The 18164-nt window shown below is 36.6% G+C and overlaps 1 protein-coding gene across 3 annotated transcripts in view; it reads right to left on the bottom strand.

Moving 5' to 3' along the window:
* Positions 1 to 18164, bottom strand: part of ANO3 (anoctamin 3) — a 428911-nt gene that overhangs the window by 130959 nt on the left and 279788 nt on the right. The gene's annotated exons all lie outside the window — the stretch shown is intronic.

Genomic DNA, 18164 nt, shown 5'->3' with positions numbered 1-18164 from the left:
CCAGTAAATGGCTCAATATTACTTTAATTCAATTTTTATTCCTGGTCCATGTTTTTAGCTATTAGATACATTGTCCTTTTTCCATGTTTCCTATCAAGCTATTTGATTATCTACACCAAGTCTCTGTCCCATTTTTCCCATATAGGCATTCTTGAGCTTAAAACATGTCCTAACATTTTGAGAGTTAACTGATAATTTCAAAAAAAGTCATCTCAAACTTCTTTGGAGGAGCCTGCTTAGCACACATATGCAGCTTAAGGTTTAAAAAAGTGAGGACCAGAGTAACCTAGTGGCCAAGTCATCCAAGTGAAGCAACAAAAAGTGATATTTGAGTGATTGTAATCCTACAGGAACAGGTCAGGTGGCTCAGGAGTTGTCTTCTTAGAGAAAATAGGTTCAAGTGTGTGAATTCAGGGGTACTAGAGACTCCAGTATTCTTGCCTGAAGAATCCCAAGGACGGAGGAGCCCGGTGGGCTGCCGTCTGTGGGGTCACACAGAGTCAGACACAACTGAAGCGACTTAGCAACAGCAGCAGCAGCAGCAGAGACTTCCAGGTTCAAGGACAAGAAGACTTTACACATTCTTTTCTCCAGTGAATAAAAAGGTCTTGAGATTCCCAGGATTATTTTACTGGATACTATAAAGTGGCTAAGTAACAACTCTAGCAGAGTCACCACCGCCTTGTAGTTGCATAACGTGTGCTGTGTTTAGTCGCTCAGTTGTGTCCAAATCTTTGCAACCCCATGGATTGTAGCCCACCAGGATCCTCTGTCCATGGAGATTCTCCAAACAAGAATACTGGAGTGGGTCGCCATGCTCTCCTCCAGGGGATCTTCCCATGCAGGGATCAAACCCAGGTCTCCTGCATTGCAGGTGGATTGTTTACCATCTGAGCCACCAGGGAAGCTCATAATAATGAAGATAATAATAGCTATCACTAACTGACAACTTACTATGGTGTCAGACAATGTACCAAGTGATTTCTTCTCATAATTCTTTAAGGTAGATATTGACATGAGTACATAGAAGCCAAAAAGGTTAAGTAACATCCCAGAGGTCATGGAAAAGGAAATAGTGAAACTAGAACTCTCACCTATTTGATGGTGGTCTTGACAACTATACTGAAAAAGACAAGCATATGTAGGTACACATTACTAGGTCTGGGGCTTGGCAGTAATAGAAGGCTAACTTCTCAATAGGCCTATGATTTATAGTTCCTATAGGGTAGAGATACTGAGGATTAATGGCTGGAGAAGACATAATTAACTTTAGACTTTAGAATGCTTTTACCTCCACCACTCCAGAGATTTCACTTGGATATCTAACGGACACCTCAAAGCTGACTGTCCAAAATGGAATTCCTTATTTTAACTAAGCAAATGTTTCCCCAAACCCTTGTTATTTTGATTGGTTGCAAACCTATTCTTTAAATTGCTCAGATCAAAAATCTTGAGTCATCTTTGTTTCCTCTATATTCACCATTCTAACATGCAAATCATTGGAACATTCTTCAAAATATATTTAGAATCTGATCACTTTCTAACATCTTCATCACTACTCTGTTCTAAGATATGTCATCTATTGACATTATCACAATAGTCTGACTCATCTCCCAGCTTCTACTTTTGCTTCTCTAAAATCTATTCTCAGCATGACAGTTAAGACACTTGAGTGATCCTCCACATTATAAATTACATTATGTAATTCCTCTCTTCAAGACCCATCAGCTGTTTTCCATGATACCCACTCTTGATCCTACTTTCCTTAACCTATTTTTCTTAGCGATTGTTAAATTCCAGCATGTTCACTTCAGTTCACTCAGTTGTGTCCGACTCTTTGCAACCCCATGAACTGCAGCACGTCAGGCTTCCCTGTCCATCACCAACACACAGAGCTTGCTCAAACTAATGTCCATCGAGTTGGTTATACCATCCAACCATCTCATCCTCTGTCATCCCCTTTTCCTCCTGCCTTCAATCTTTCCCAGCATCAGGGCCCTTTCCAATGAGTCAGTTCTTCATATCAGGTGGCCAAAGTATGGGAGCTTCAGCTTCATCATCAGTCCTTCCAATGAATAATCAGGGTTGATTTCCTTTAGGACTGACTGAATTGATCCCCTTGCAGTCCAAGGGACTCTCAAGAGTCTTCTCCAACACCACAGTTCAAAAGCATCAATTCTTCAGCACTCAGCTTTCTTTATAGTCCAACTCTCACATCCAAACATGACTACTGGAAAAACCATAACTTTGACTACATGGACCTTTGTTTGCAAAGTATTGCCTCTCTCTGCTTTTTAATATGCTCTCTAGGTTGGTCATAGGTTTGCTTCCAAAATGTTATATAACACTAAATTATTTATTTGTTATCTTTTATTGTCTACCTTATTTTATTAGGATATAAATTTTACAAAGGTAAATAATTTCTTACTGTTTTGTTCACAGAGTATTTCAAACATCTAACTCAGAGCCAGACACACAGTAGGCATCAATAGATATTTATGGGAAGAAGGAAGGAAGGATAGAAGAAAAGAAGGGAATGGAAAGAATGGAATAATCCATAGTAATGTGTATCCAGACAGGAATTACCTCAAAAATATAATGCCATTAAAAGATCATGTAGTCATTTCTCATCCTCTTTCCTCCAACATTAACACAAATCAAATTAGAATAAGATGATTGATCACAAACTCACAGCAGAACTGCAAAAGCCCTGACTTGCCCTTTGTTTTACACATATGACCCACTGTCTCCAGGCATCCCCATGAAAATACAAACAAAGACAGAGCTAAAATAAGGTTATATAAAATTTTTCCTCTGCATATTATTTTGCCTAAAGTATGCCATCCTCTTAATACTAGTCTAGTATTAAGTATCACCTAATCTTAAATTAATAATGACATATTTAGTTCAGGTGAAGGTAAAATCTTTCAATGAGATGATCTAGAAAGCAAATGATTGGTTGGTAGGACAATTATGAGACAGTAAGATAGCTTTTAAAATATTTTATGTGCTTTTCCAATTTTAAGAAAGAGGAACTCTGATAGTTATTATTCATTACTCTAAGATTAAGCAAAATAAATGTTAAACTACTCCAGAGAATCAACTGCTTTACAATTTGAAAATAGAAAAAACTACATTTTTTATCTTTCTATAATAAGTGACCTTAGGTAATATTAACAGTTCTTGTATGATTGTAAACATGTTCACAATCAAACTCTACTAACTAGGATTCTAGTTTAGTATCTAATTATTCTATGATTCTAAATTATGAACAAAGACTTTGACCAATTGATCAGGCAAAAAGAAAAGTAGTTTTCAAAGTGATGAAAAGAAATATGGCAAGCAAACTCATTCTATGAGGCCACCATCACCTTAATACCAAAACCAGACAAAGATGCCACACAAAAAGAAAACTACAGGCCAATATCACTGATGAACATAAACGCAAAAATCCTTAACAAAATTCTAGCAAACAGAATCCAAGAACATATTAAAAAGATCATACATTATGACCAAGTGGGCTTTATCCCAGGGATGCAAGGATTCTTCAATATTTGCAAATCAATCAGTGTGACACACCACATTAATAAATTGAAAGATTAAAACCATATGATTATCTCAATAGATGCAGTGAGAGCCTTTGAAAAATTCAGCATCCATTTATGATACAAACCTTCCAGAAAGCAGGCATAGAAGGAACATACCTCAACATAATAAAAGCCATATATGATAAACCCACATCAAACATTACCCTCAATGGTGAAAAATTGAAAGCATTTCCCCTAAAGTCAGGAACAAGACAAGGGTGTCCACTCTTACCACTACTATTCAACATAGTTTTGCAAGTTTTAGCCACAGCAATCAGAGAAGAAAAAGAAATAAAAGGAATCCAGATTGAAAAAGAAGAAGTAAAACTCTCACTGTCTGCAGATGACATGATCCTCTACATAGAAAACCCTAAAGACACCACCAGATAATTACTAGAGTTAATCAGTGAATATAGTAAAGTTGCAGGATATAAAATTAACACATAGAAATCCCTTGCATTCCTACACACTAACAATGAGAAGACAGAAAGAAATTAAGGAAACAGTTCCATTCACCATTGCAATGAAAAGAATAAAATACTTAGGAATAAATCTACCCAAAGAAACAAAAGACCTACATATAGAAAACTATAAAACAGTGATGAAAGAAATCAAAGAGGACACAAATAGATGGAGAAACATACCATGTTCATGTATTGGAAGAATCAATATAGTGAAAATGAGTATACTATGCAAAGCAATCTATAGATTCATTGCAATCCCTATCAAGCTACCAATGGTATTTTTCAAAGAACTAGAACAACTAATTTCATAATTGTATGGAAATACAAAAAAAACCTCAAATACCCAAAGCAATCTTGAGAAAGAAGAATGGAACTGGAGGAATCAACCTCCCTGACTTCAGGCTATACTACAAAGCTACACTCATCAAGACAGTATGGTATTGGCACAAAGACAGAAATATAGATCAATGGAACAAAATAGAAAGCCCAGAGATAAATCCACGCACCTATGGACACCTTATCTTTGACAAAGGAGGCAAGAATATACAATGGAGAAAAGACAATCTCTTTAACAAGTGGTGCTGGGAAAACTGGTCAACCACTTGCAAAAGAATGAAACTAGAACACTTTCTAACACCATACACAAAAATAAACTCAAAATGGATTAAAGATCTAAATGTAAGACCAGAAACTATAAAACACCTAGAGGAAACATAGGCAAAACACTATCTGACATAAATCACAGCAGGATCCTCTATGACTCACCTCCCAGAGTAATGCAAACAAAAGCAAAAATAAACAAATGGGACCTGATTAAACTTAAAAGCTTTTGCACAACGAAGGAAACTATAAGCAAGGTGAAAAGACATCCTTCAGAATGGGAGAAAATAATAGCAAATGAAGCAACTGACAAAGAATTAATCTCAAAAATATACAAGCAACTCCTGCAGCTCAATTTCAGAAAAATAACCGATCCAATCAAAAAATGGGCCAAAGAACTAAACAGATATTTCTCCAAAGAAGACATACACATGGCTAACAAACACATGAAAAGATGCTCAACATCACTCATTATCAGAGAAATGCAAATCAAAACCACAATGAGGTACCATTTCATGCCAGTCAGAATGGCTGCTATCCAAAAGTCTACAAACAATAAATGCTGGAGAGGGTGTGGAAAAAAGGGAACCCTCTTACACTATTGGTGGGAATGCAAACTAGTATAGCCACTATGGAGAACAGTGTGGAGATTCCTTAAAAAACTGGAAACAGAACTGCCATATGACCCAGCAATCCCACTGCTGGGCATATACACTGATAAAACCAGAATTGAAAGAGACACATGTACCCCAATATTCATCACAGCACTGTTTACAATAGCCAGGACATGGAAGCAACCTAGATGTCCATTGGCAGACAAATGGATAAAAAGCTGTGGTACATATGCACAATGGAATATTACTCAACTATTATAAAGAATGCATTTGAATTAGTTCTAATGAGGTGGATGAAACTGGAGACTATTATACAGTGTGGTCAGAAAGAAAAACACCAATACAGTATATTAACGCATATATATGGAATTTAGAAAGATGGTAACAATGACCCTATATGCGAGATAGCAAAAGAGACACAGAGGTAAAGAACAGACTTTTGGACTCTGTGGGAGAAGGTGAGGGTGAGATGACTTGAGAGAAAAGCACTGAAACATGTATATTATCATATGTGAAGTAGATCGCCAGTCCAGATTCGATGAGTGAGGAAGGTGCTCAGGGCTGGTGTACTGGATTGACCCTGAGGGATGGGATGGGGAGGGAGGTGAGAGAGGGGGTTCATAATGGGGAACACATGTACACCCATGGCTGATTCATGTCAATGTATGACAAAAACCACTACAATATTGTAAACTAATTAGACTCCAATTAAAATAAATAAATTTTTAAAAAATAAAGAAAAAAAGATATGGCAAGATTTGGAAACCTCTTCTGAATTATGTATAGAGAACACAACATAGGTTCTACAAAATTAAAACTTAGAGTATTATATTTTGCGCTTCCTGGTGGCTCAGTGGTAAAGAATCCACTTGCCAGTACAGAGATGGAAGACATGCAAGTTTGATCCCTGGGTTGGGAAGATCCCCTGGAGAAGGAAATGGCAATCTACTCCACTATTTTTGCCTGAAAAATTCCATGGATAGAAATGCATGGTAGACTACAGTCCACAGGATCACAAAGAGTCAGACACAATTGAAAACTGAGTATGCACACATGTATTACATTTTAATACATGCATGTCAACCATTAACCAAGATGTTTATTAACCCATGTTCAAATATGTTGCCTAAAAGCAGAATTGACAGGAAATTTTTTTAGACATATCATTGTATTTAGACACCAATAGTACTTCTTTGCTTGATATAATAATGGTTGTTCATACATAAAATCAATACTCATTTAGAACAGTGAAATGCTTTACAATCACAACATGGAATGCATTCAATTTAACACCAAATCTTTCATGTTTATTTTTCCCAGAAGACAGAATAAAATCAGCTTCTCTCAGAGAAGCTGGGACGCAGATCATCTATCAGGTACTAATCTTTCAACAGTTTTGAAAACCACTTAATTATTTAAGGCATTGCAAACCATGAAGCACAGGGACTTTCAAAAAAGCTCAACTTCCTAAAGAAGATCTTAAGAATATGCAAGTTATGGCTCAGGTGTGCAAAGATTTTAGCCCATTTGCCAAACAGCAATAAAGCCTGTTTATTTGCATAAGAACACATTTTAGGGTATTCTTCAAATAAAATTATGGCAGCAACTGCTTATGAAATGTATATTTTTCCTAACATTAATTCTTCTTGATTCAACAAGCATTTATTGAACACCTAATGTGTGCTGGTGCTGTGCTAAACTCCAGGGGTAAAAATAAGAAGACACTGAATATTTTCCGATTTTAGCATACATATTGGCTTCTCCAATGGCTCAGTGGGTAAAGAATCTGCCTGCAATGTAGAAGACACAAGAGACGTGGGTTCAATCCCTGGGTTGGGAAGATCCCCTGGAGAAGGAAATGGCAATCTACTCCAATATTCTTGCCTAGGAAATCCCATGAACAGAGAAGCCTGGCAGGCTACAGCCCATGGGGTCACAAAGAATCAGACACAACTGAGAGACTAACACTTTCACATTTTTACATGGAGTGGTAGGCAAGGAGATGTTTAGTTACAATGCTAACACATGCAGTAGGAGAGATCTGAGCTACAAAGTTGAAAAATATCAAGGTGTAGCCAGAGGAAACCAGATTAATGGGTATCAGAAGCCATTAAGGATCACATTATCTCGGTGAATTTACTACAGTCCTTTCTCAGGCCATTGCAAAATTAGATCTTGTCACCAATCTGTAAGTGATGGCTGATTATCTGTTAACCATACAGTTGAATTAGTAAAATGCAGTATGACACATTGCTTAATGTATTGAGATCCAGATCAGACAGAGATGGGTTTTAATTTACTGTGTTCTTAGACATGTAATTTAATTTCATTGCTTAGGCTCAATTCCTATAGCTTTGAAGTTAAGATAAAAATATCAACCTTGTAAGACTGTTGTTATGACTGAATGAGACACTGCATACAGAGTACTCTCAACATAATCTGACTCACTTAACAAATTTTCAAAAAATGTTAGCGATTATCACAAGAAAACAAGATAAAAATGCAGGCAATATATTAATTCCTGTTAGAATTTTTCTTGTTTTCTAATGAGTCAAATGAGCCCTTTCACATTTTGGAATGTTATCTTTCTCAGGACATAGAGAGACAGAAATAGATAAATATGCCAAAGGATGTTATTGTGAATATGGAACTAGAGCAAAGGAAAGCAGATATCCTTTACAAGTACTTATGAAACATGATTTACTATAAAATAAAGAGTGCAATATAAAAGCATAATAATTATTATAAGACAAACATCTTTATAACTACTCCAAGAAACAATAAATACCCCCATTAATCTTTTCTTTCAATCAGTATGCCCTCCATATCCTCCTCCCCTAAAATGTTCATAATCCTGTTATTTATGGAATTATTTTCTCACTTTTCCTTAGCTTTATCTTCAAAGGATACATCGTTTAAGTTTTTTTAAACTTTACATAAATGTATAATGAGCAATCTATTGTGTCTGGCTTCTTTCATGTATTATGGGTGTGAAATTTATCCCTGATTTTCATATACATTAGTAGTTATTTTTTCACTGTCATAGTACCACATGAACACAACAAAAATTAATTATTTATGCTCTCTTCTGATGATGGAGACTTGGGCTGTTTCCAGTATTGCCTATTACAAATAAAGCTATAATAGACATTCACATGTATATCTTAAAATACACCTGTGCATGCATTTCTAGTATGTACCTAGCAGAAAAACTGGTGAGTCACAAAGAATGCTCATTTTCAACTTTAGCAGATAATGCCAAACTACCTTCTAAATCAGTTTCAATCCCTACCAATAGTAAAGTTACCCCTACTTTATAAGGGTTTTTTCCAATCTTTTAAGAAATAATAATTACTACTATATTGTTTTTTAAAGACATACTGGTCTATGGAAAATAAACTCTCCCCAGTATACAAGGATCTCAGGTGCTACTAGTTTCTGTCCTCCCTGCCCCCAACACTTCTTTTTATCAAAATTTTGGTGTTTGGAATTCAACCAATTACTGCCATGCCCGTTTCCTGCGTATTTCTGTTTTCTATGAAATTAGAGAGTGAGGCACAGATGGGGAAGGGCAGAGGAGGGAGAGCATGACTTTGGCCCACTCAGAAGACTGTGCCTGTTGAGATGGGGAGCCAATGTTTAGTTTCTTAGACTCTGTGATCCCTGAAGCCCAAAACTAAGGCTACGTCACGGACCAAGTTAGCTCAACTGCCTTCTGCAATTTCGGGGCCATTAGGCAGGTTAGTTAATAAGGCCAAGTGTCCGTTCCAGGCTTAATCATGTCCCACAAATCTCCAAATAATGAAAATCTTTCCTATTAGGTTCCAATGGTGGTGGTTGTTTTTGTGTTTCTGTATTCTTTTTTGGCTGTCTTTAATGCAAAACTAGAAGACAGCAGTCCAGATGCTATCTGATCCCATGTTTTCCTCAGAAGTTCTAGCTTTATACTCTTTAATTAGAGAAACAGCCAAGGAGCCTTGGTATGTAACTATAATTTATTTCAGAGTAAAACCATTTCTCATAATAGCTCTTGTTATTGGTCATACTTGTTATAGAGGAAAAAATGATTTTTAATATTTTTTTCCATTTCAGACAAATAAGTAGTTTTGTCAAGAAAACCACAAATTTAAAAGAATGAAACAATCCCTATTAAGAAAAACAAATCAACAGAACACACATCATACACTATGCTTCACAAGAAATTCCACACATAGGTGGAATTTTAGTAAATGGTACTGGACTAATTAAAATTCAGGTTTTTCTATCACAGAAACTTTACTTTCCAAAATTGTACTTAGAGAATAAAAATGTTTTAATTTTCTCTACATACATATTTTAATCATTTCAGTCACTCAGTTGTATCTAACTCTTTGTGACCCCATGGACTACAGAACGTCAGGCTTCCCTGTCCCTCACCAACTCCTGGAGCATGCTCAAACTCATGTCTATCAATTCAGTGATACCATTCAACCATCTCATCCTCTGTCATTCCCTTCTCTTCTTGACTTCAAGCTTTCCCAGCATCAGGGTCTTTTCCAACTTCGCATCAGGTGGCCAAGGTATTGGAGCTTTAGCTACAGCATCAGTCCTTCCAATGAATATTCAGGGTTGGTTTCCTTTAGGATTGACTGAATTTCTATCCTTGCAGTCCAAGGGACTCTCAAGAGTCTCCTCCAACACCACAGTTCAACAGCATCAGTTCTTTGGCGCTCAGCCTTCTTTACTGTTCAACTCTTACATCCATACACGACTACTGGAAAAACCATAGCTTTGACTAAATGGACCTTTGTTGACAAAGTAATGTCTCTGCTCTTTAATATGCTGTTTAGATTGGTCATAGCTTTTCTTCCAAGGAGCAAGCGTCTTTTAATTTCATGGCTGCAGTCACCATCTTCAGTGAGTTTGGAACCCAAGAAAAGAAAGCCTTTCACTGTTTCCATTGTTTCCCCATCTATTTGCAATGAAGTGATGGGACCGGATGCCATGATCTTAGTTTTCTGAATGTTGAGTTTTAAGCCAACTTTTTCACTCTCCTCTTTCACTTTCATCAAGAGACTCTTTAGTTCCTCTTCACTTTCTGCCATAAGGGTGGTATCATCTGCATCTGAGATTATTGATTCCAGCAATCTTGATTCCAGTTTGTGCTTCATTCAGCCCGGCATTTCACATGATGGGCTCTGCATATAAGTTAAATAAGCAAGATGACAATATACAAACCTTGGCATACTCCTTTCCCAACTTGGAACCAGTTTGTTGTTCGACATCCAGTTCTAACTGTTGCTTCTTGACCTGCATACAGGTTACTCAGGAGGCAGGTAAGGTGGTCTGGTCTTCCCATCTTTTGAAGAATTTTCCACTGTTGGTTGTGATCCATACAAAGGCTTTAGCATAGTCAGTGGAACAGAAGTAGATGTATTTTTATGGAATTCTCTTGCTTTTTCTATAATCCAGCGGATGTTGGCAATTTGATCTCTGGTTCCTCTGCCTTTTCTACATCCAGCTTGAACATCTAGAAGTTCACAGTTCACATACTGTTGAAGCCTGGCTTGGAGAATTTTGAGCCTTACTTTGCTAGCATGTGAGATGAGTACAATTGTGTGGTAGTTTGAACATTTTTTTGGCATTGCCTTTCTTTGGGAATGGAATGAAAACTGACCTTTTCCAGTCCCATGGCCACTGCTGAGTTTTCCAAATTTGTTGGCATATTGAGCGCAGCACTTTCACAGCATCATCTTTTAAGATTTGAAAGAGCTCAACTGGAATTTCATCACATCCACTAGCTTTGTTCGTAGTGATGCTTCCTAAGGCCCACTTAACTTCACATTCCAGGATGTCTGGCCCTAGGTGAGTGATCATACCATCATGGTTACCTGGGTCATTAAGATCTTTTTAGTATAGTTCTATGTATTCTTGTCACCTCTTCTTAATATCTTCTGCTTCTGTTAGTTTCAAACATTTCTGTCCTTTATTTTTCCCATCTTTGCATGAAACTTTCCCTTGGTGTCTCTAATTTTCTTGAAGAGATCTCTAGTCTTTTGTTTTCCTCTATTTCTTTGCACTGATCACTTATGAAGGCTTTCTTATCTCTCCTTGCTATTCTTTGGAACTCTCCATTCAGATGGCTATATCTTTCGTTTTCTCCTTTGCCTTTTGCTTTTCTTCTTTTTCAGTTATTTTTAAGACCTCCTCAGACAACAGTTTTGCCTTTTTGCATTTATTCTTCTTGGGGATGGTTTTGATCACTGTCTCCTGTACAATGTTCTGGACCTCCTCCATAGTTCTTCAGGCACTCTATCTATCAGATCTAATCCCTTGAATTCATTTGTCACTTCCACTGTATTAATGTAAGGGATTTGATTTAGGTCATAAACGAATGGTCTGACAGAATTTAATGCACCTACCTTAAAACGTGTGAGAGATGTTATTGCTATTCAAATTTCTCTATGCAAACCATCTCTAAATATACTTCTCAGGAATCTCAAAAAAATCTGACACAGCCTGACTTCACTGCTGATCAAGGCTAGTCTTATCACCTCCTTACAGAAAGTCAACTCCACCTCCAGCATGTAATCATCAGAAATAAAAATCTTCCCTAAACTAGTAGCTCTAAAGTACTATTTATTAAATGGCAGAATCTCTAACTGATTGTATTCCAGCTCCTATTACAATCTAGCAGGGATACCTGCTATAAGAAAATAATAACCAATATTTAAAGAAATACCAACACTAATATAAGCTAGGCAGAAAACAAGTACTCCTCTACATAGTCTGCATATATTAACACATTTCACAGTCACGAAAACTGAGAGGTAAGTGCTATTTTTCCCATATCACAGATGTTGATATTGAGGCAGACTTTAAAAAACAAATGGAAAGGTCTTTGTATTCTCTATATTCTCAACTATTGCTAAGCTAGGAAGCCAAGGGCACTGCAAAGCACAATATATTTTAATCCCTGTTTTAATTACCACTGATGGCATTGCATACAGAAATAGAGAATTTTTAATAATTTTAATCAAAGAAGTATAAGAATAAATCATGTGCTGAATTAGCTTTCTAACTTTCTACTACTGGGCATTGATATCTATATCTGATGATAGATTGATTCAATAGTCATAACCACAGCTAACATTTATTAAAGCTTTTCTATATACCAAGCATTTAGTTAAGCTCTTATATATACATATATAGATATAGATATACACTACTAATTTAAGCTGTATAGGAACCCAATATAGCAGTTTTATCATTAGCTCAGTTACATGTATCAGGCAATAGTGTCGAAGGTCAGCCAATCTGTCAGCCATAGTGTGAATTAGAATTCAGGCAGGCTGAGACGAAGCACCAGCTCTTAAGCACTGCATTTTATAAACCCTCTCAGTTCAGTGAGGTATTATTCCTATTTTCCTTTTGCTCTCTTCACCCAGACTTGTGCATGTGTATATCACATAATTATGGCTTCCTATATATTAAAAATCACTACTAACTATGGAGTTCAATCAATTTACAACTAATAAGTACTGATTTCATTAATGCCCAGAGATAGCTTATGACATTGGAGAAGGCAATGGCAACCCACTCCAGTGTTCTTGCCTGGAGAATCCCAGGGACGGGGGAGCCTGGTGGGCTGCCGTCTATGGGGTCGCACAGAGTCGGACACGACTGAAGCAACTTAGCAGCAGCAGCAGCTTATGACATCTTGGTAGCAGGCAACGCTACATGGACTTTGAAAAAAAAATGTTTTAAGATTCACGAAATAGTACATCAGTCACAGAACCCAGAGGTTGTCTTGTTACCCAACCACAGAATGCTACCTCTGAGGCCTGACAGATAATGATACACAGAGTTTAGGGCAAAGAAGAGAGGGACTCCACTGATTCACTCTCCTTTCAGCTGGTGCCACTAGGGAAGCTGAAAGCAGAATCCAGAAATGAATCATAAGCTTCTTCCCCAGGGGCAGTCTAAGAGCTCCTTGTCCCACCTGGGGTTTCCAAGAAGAGATTCTCTTCACCTCCCTTTAACCAGAGACATAGTGGATGCAGACACATTGTGTGGCTCTGTGTAAACCCCAGATTAAGGAATAAGGTTTGGGAGAAGGACTTACTGCCTCTTCTTTCTCACTGCTTATGTTTCTCGGGAATGTTCTGAAGGAAGCAAGCCACTGCGCCTCCTATCCTGACCTAGAGGCAGGTACAGACGGATTCATCAGCCCTGTCTGCCTACAGGCTATGCAATTGGTTGGACAACGCCGTTTGCTCTAAATGGTAGCTCTAACATATTATATGATACCACAAAAGCACCCTAGACATTCTGGACCTTATTCTAATCTTGACCGAGATCAAATTCTTGAGTTTCTTTCTATCTAGGAGAGGACTTTTAGAGGAAGAGAGTCATTTGGGAAAAGGGTAGGACTAAAAAATGGCTTTTCTTCCTGTTGCTTGGTATCTTCAGAAGGTTCAGAATTTGTTTTTAAATCATACTAATTTTTTCAGCTTTAGAAATGACTGAGTTGTCAAGTGAAAGAAGCCAATTCAAAAGGCTACACATTATTCCAATTATACAATATTCTGAAAAAAGGAAAACTATGGGGACAATAAAAAGATCAGAGGTTTCTAGGGGCTAGTAGGATTTTAGGGCAGTGAAACTGTACTGAATGATACTATAATGATAGATATATTCCATCATAAACTTGTCTTAACCTAGAGATTGTACAACATCAAGAGTGAACACTAACATCAACTATAGACTTTGGGTGATGTTAATGTTGCTATATCAATTGTAACAAACACACTCTGATGGGGGGATTGATCTTGGGAGAGGCAGTGCATGTGTTGGAGCAGAGAGTACACAGGAAATCTCTGACTTTTTGCTCAATTTTTCTGTGAACCCCAAACTGCTTTGAAAAAGAAAGTGTTTTTTAAAGTTTCTTTAAAAGACTAAATGAAATGTCATATACCTTACAAGCTATTTTGTGTCTGTTATTGCCACTTTTCTAACAATACTAAATTTACGTCTTGGGGAAAAAAAGGAGACATCTTCAAGTAAAAGGGTGACAAATGACTTTTCATCTTGCTGCACAACCCTTTTTCTCTAACAAGGCAATGTATATATTCAAGAAATATTTATTTTATATATAAAATTTGTATATATATTTATTTATATACTATGTTTTTGGAATGTTTGTAGACTGAGAAATCAGCATTGAACAAAGCAAAACAAGGCATATCTACCTGTAAGGCATATATAGCAAAGAAATAATTACATGGTATAATCCAGATAGTGACAAGCACTACACAAAAATAAGTCTGGTACTTTGGATGATTGTCAGTAAGGACCATTTTAATGGATAGAAATAAAGATGTGGGGTTTGCAGCTGGGACAATAAGATTCATGTTACAGATAGCAATCACATTTCTTTTTTTTTTTCTTTCTTTTTCTGTAAGAGGAATAGTTCAATTCATATAATTACTGTGAAAGGAGAATTAAGGCAACAGGTATAAGTAAGATGGTCTCTTATTTTAATATCCTATCCTTATACATGTGCATGGAAGCTCAGTCGTGTCCAACTCTTTACAACCCCAAGGACTGTAGCCCATCAGGCTCTTTTGTCCATGGGATTTCCCAGGGAAGAACACTGGAATTGGTTGCAATTTCCTCCTCCAGGAGATCTTCCTGATCCTGGGATCAAACCCAAATCCCTTGTGTCTCCTGAATTGGCAGGTGGATTCTTTACCACTGAGTCACCTGGGAAGCATCCTTATACATATATGCTAAATGAGATAATGCTTGAATGACAGGAATAAAAACTATGTAAAATATTATAAATGTGCTTCTTATTATTACCATTAGTATTACAACTGTGTGATGCTATTAAACAGGAATCTAGAGAATAGGGAGAACGTTCTGAAAATGGGGTCCTTTGTGTAGCCAGGAAATAAATAAGTACAAAAGAAAAGTGTGTTTTTGTTTAATATTGCTTCTTAAAGAGATTCATGAAATTAGGCCATCATATTTTTCTCAGATTGAATACTCAGAATTGTGCTGATAGAGCATCTTGTTGACTTAATTTTATTGAATTAATTCAGTGAATGTTTAGAAGTTATACAAAATTAATTTACTCAAAATTTCAAATCTGTGTCAGAGAGTCAGACAAAGCACATTGTACTGTTGATATGTTGATTGTATTCCCTGGCCTGCTGCCACGCTGGTATATTTCAGTTAGATTAAGAATTTTCAGTTTGGTTCATTAATGGTATACCGAAAATTCATTAGTAAGGTTTCATTTAATGTATCAGGATAGCATATTTTATGGTAAGTGTATGAGTTATCTATTCTTGGATAAAAAACTTCATACAAACCTAAGAACTAAAGTCATGTAGATACAGTACCTTGCGTTTCTGTGGGTCAGGAGTTCAGGCATAGCTTATGGGTCAGGGCTACGTAAGCTGCAATTAATTTGTCTGCGGGGCTGTATTCTCATTTATAGACCTGACTAGGGAGACTCCACTTCTAAAATAATTCCGGTTCTTGGTAGAATTCATTTCCTTGTGGCTAAGGAATGAGTATTTGACTTCTTTTTGGCTGTTAGCTGGAGGTCATTCTCAGCTTCTAGAAGCATTTTACTGTTTCTTGACATGTGGACATTTCCAATATGGCAGCTTACTTCACCAAACCAACAAGAAGAATCTCCAGAGTGAGACAGATAGCAAAGTAGACTCACATAATGGAACAAAGTCACAGAAGGGACATCACATCTCTTTGGCCTTATTCTAGTGTTTAGAAGCAAGTCTACAGGGGAAGGGATTATACGAGAATGTGAACACCCAGAGGGAAAGATGATTCAGGTCCTAGAGTCTGTCTGTCACCATATAGTTTATGAATTAGTTAAAAGTTAAAGATCTTGTTTAAGAGATGAAAAGGTTGATTTTTAAGAGTGATTTTAGGAAATACTATACAGGGGAAGGAAATCTTGCCATCTCATCCACCAAATTCCTCCATGGATAAACTGGGGGATAATATATCATTTTAGGAAATATCAGGAAAAAATTTAAAAAAGTAAAAATAAAGAGACAAAAGAATTCATATTTTGCTCATGGTTCTATGACTACTAATGCATTCAGACAACTCTGTTTTCCTGTCTGTTGCTTAATTCCCCTTTGTTTCTTTTCAGTCACTAAATCGTGTCTGACTCTTTGCAATCCCATGGACTGCAGCACACCAGGCTTCCTTGTCCTTCACTATCTCCTCGAGTTTGCTCAGATTCATGTCCATTGAGTCAGTGATGCTATCTAACCATCTCATCCTCTACCACCCTTCTCTTTTTGCCTTCAATCTTTCCTAGCATTAGTGTCTTTTCCAATGAGTTAGCTCTGAGCATCAGGTGGGCAAGTACTGGAGCTTCAGCTTCAGCATCAGTCCTTCCAAGGAATACAGGGTTGATTTCCTTTAGGATTGACTGGTTTAATCTCCTTGCAATCCAACTGCCTCATGAATCATAGAGTTGGTGCAAAACAAGGAAGGGAATGTACAGCTCTGACATTCATAATGCTCTTCTTTTTCCCAAACATTTCTCTAAGTGGCTGTTTTTTTAAAGGTCTTTTAGGTTTTTCAACTGACTTTGGCTAGGGCTTTTATTTCTCTTCGAAATGATGCTTACATAAATAGCTGGCAGTTGAGTTCACTCCCTAGGTGAGCCAAAGGTCTTTTCAGGGAAAATCATAAATGACAATTGAGATCTGTTGTATTTCTGCCTCAGTGAGCACCTTTAACATCATGAAGGAGAAAATAGGAGAAAAAGGCAGTGCTCTTATTCCAAAATAAAATGTGTTACCTTATCAATGTTATAAAATTTCACAAATCAGCTGGAATACAAAGCACATATGTTCAAATGAAGCACTCTTTTTTGACCACTGAAATAAAGTCTGAAGGGGAAAACGCAGTGATGTAAAATTCTCCCAGGAAAAACCAGCACCAGTTTTCAGAAACAGGGATAAGAATAGAAAAGCATGGCTGGGATCCCAGCAACATGGCACACAATATAATTTCAAAACTCTCATGCAATAAAATCCTGGAAATGATAGATAAAATAAAACATACATCTTTTGAAATTCATAGAGGAATTATCAGAAAAGTATGAAAACCTCTAGCTCCCAAGTAGCAAAAAAATGGTAGGTTTTCTAAACACATGTTGGCAAATCTATAGTGTGGCTACTCTGGGTAGGATCTAAAGTTAGTAACAATAATGGAAACAAACATTTATAAATTAAAAGTAAAACATCCAAATAATCAATAAGCAAAAGAAATAAAATACAATGAAAGCTAGGAGACATTGAAAATGTAAACACAGTCTATTTAATAAATGATGCTGATTCAGATGAATTGGATATTCACATAAAAAAGATTAATTAGACCTCTACTTTATACTTAATAGGCTTTTAGAATTTATATTCAAACATCAATTCTAGTCCAGAGATAAGACATAAATTTATGGTCAGTTGACTTTAAACAACAGTGCCAAGACAATTCAATGAGGAACAAAAGTGGTCTTTTCAAACAATGGTGCTAGGGCAACTGTATATCCATGGGCAAAGAAGTTGAACACGTATCTTAAAACAAACACAAAAAATAACTCAAAATGGAGCACGGACCTAAATGTAATAGAGAAACTATGAAATTATGACACTAAAAACATGTGAGTAAATATCTGGGACCTTGAATTTATAGATTATATACAATACCAATAGCACAAGTGACAAAAGATAAATAGAACTGTATCAAAATTAAATATTTTTGTGCTGCAAAAATTCCATCAAGAAAGTAGAAGGCAAACCACAGAATAAAAAAAAAAACTGCATATGTGATAAGTGGACCTCTTTTCACAAAATATAAATAACAACAAT

This window comes from Cervus canadensis, chromosome 11 (genome assembly GCF_019320065.1).
Source record: "Cervus canadensis isolate Bull #8, Minnesota chromosome 11, ASM1932006v1, whole genome shotgun sequence".
Lineage (NCBI taxonomy): Eukaryota > Metazoa > Chordata > Mammalia > Artiodactyla > Cervidae > Cervus > Cervus canadensis.
The sequence above is the reverse complement of the archived record's forward strand: the minus strand, read 5'-3'. Positions and strand labels throughout refer to the sequence as shown.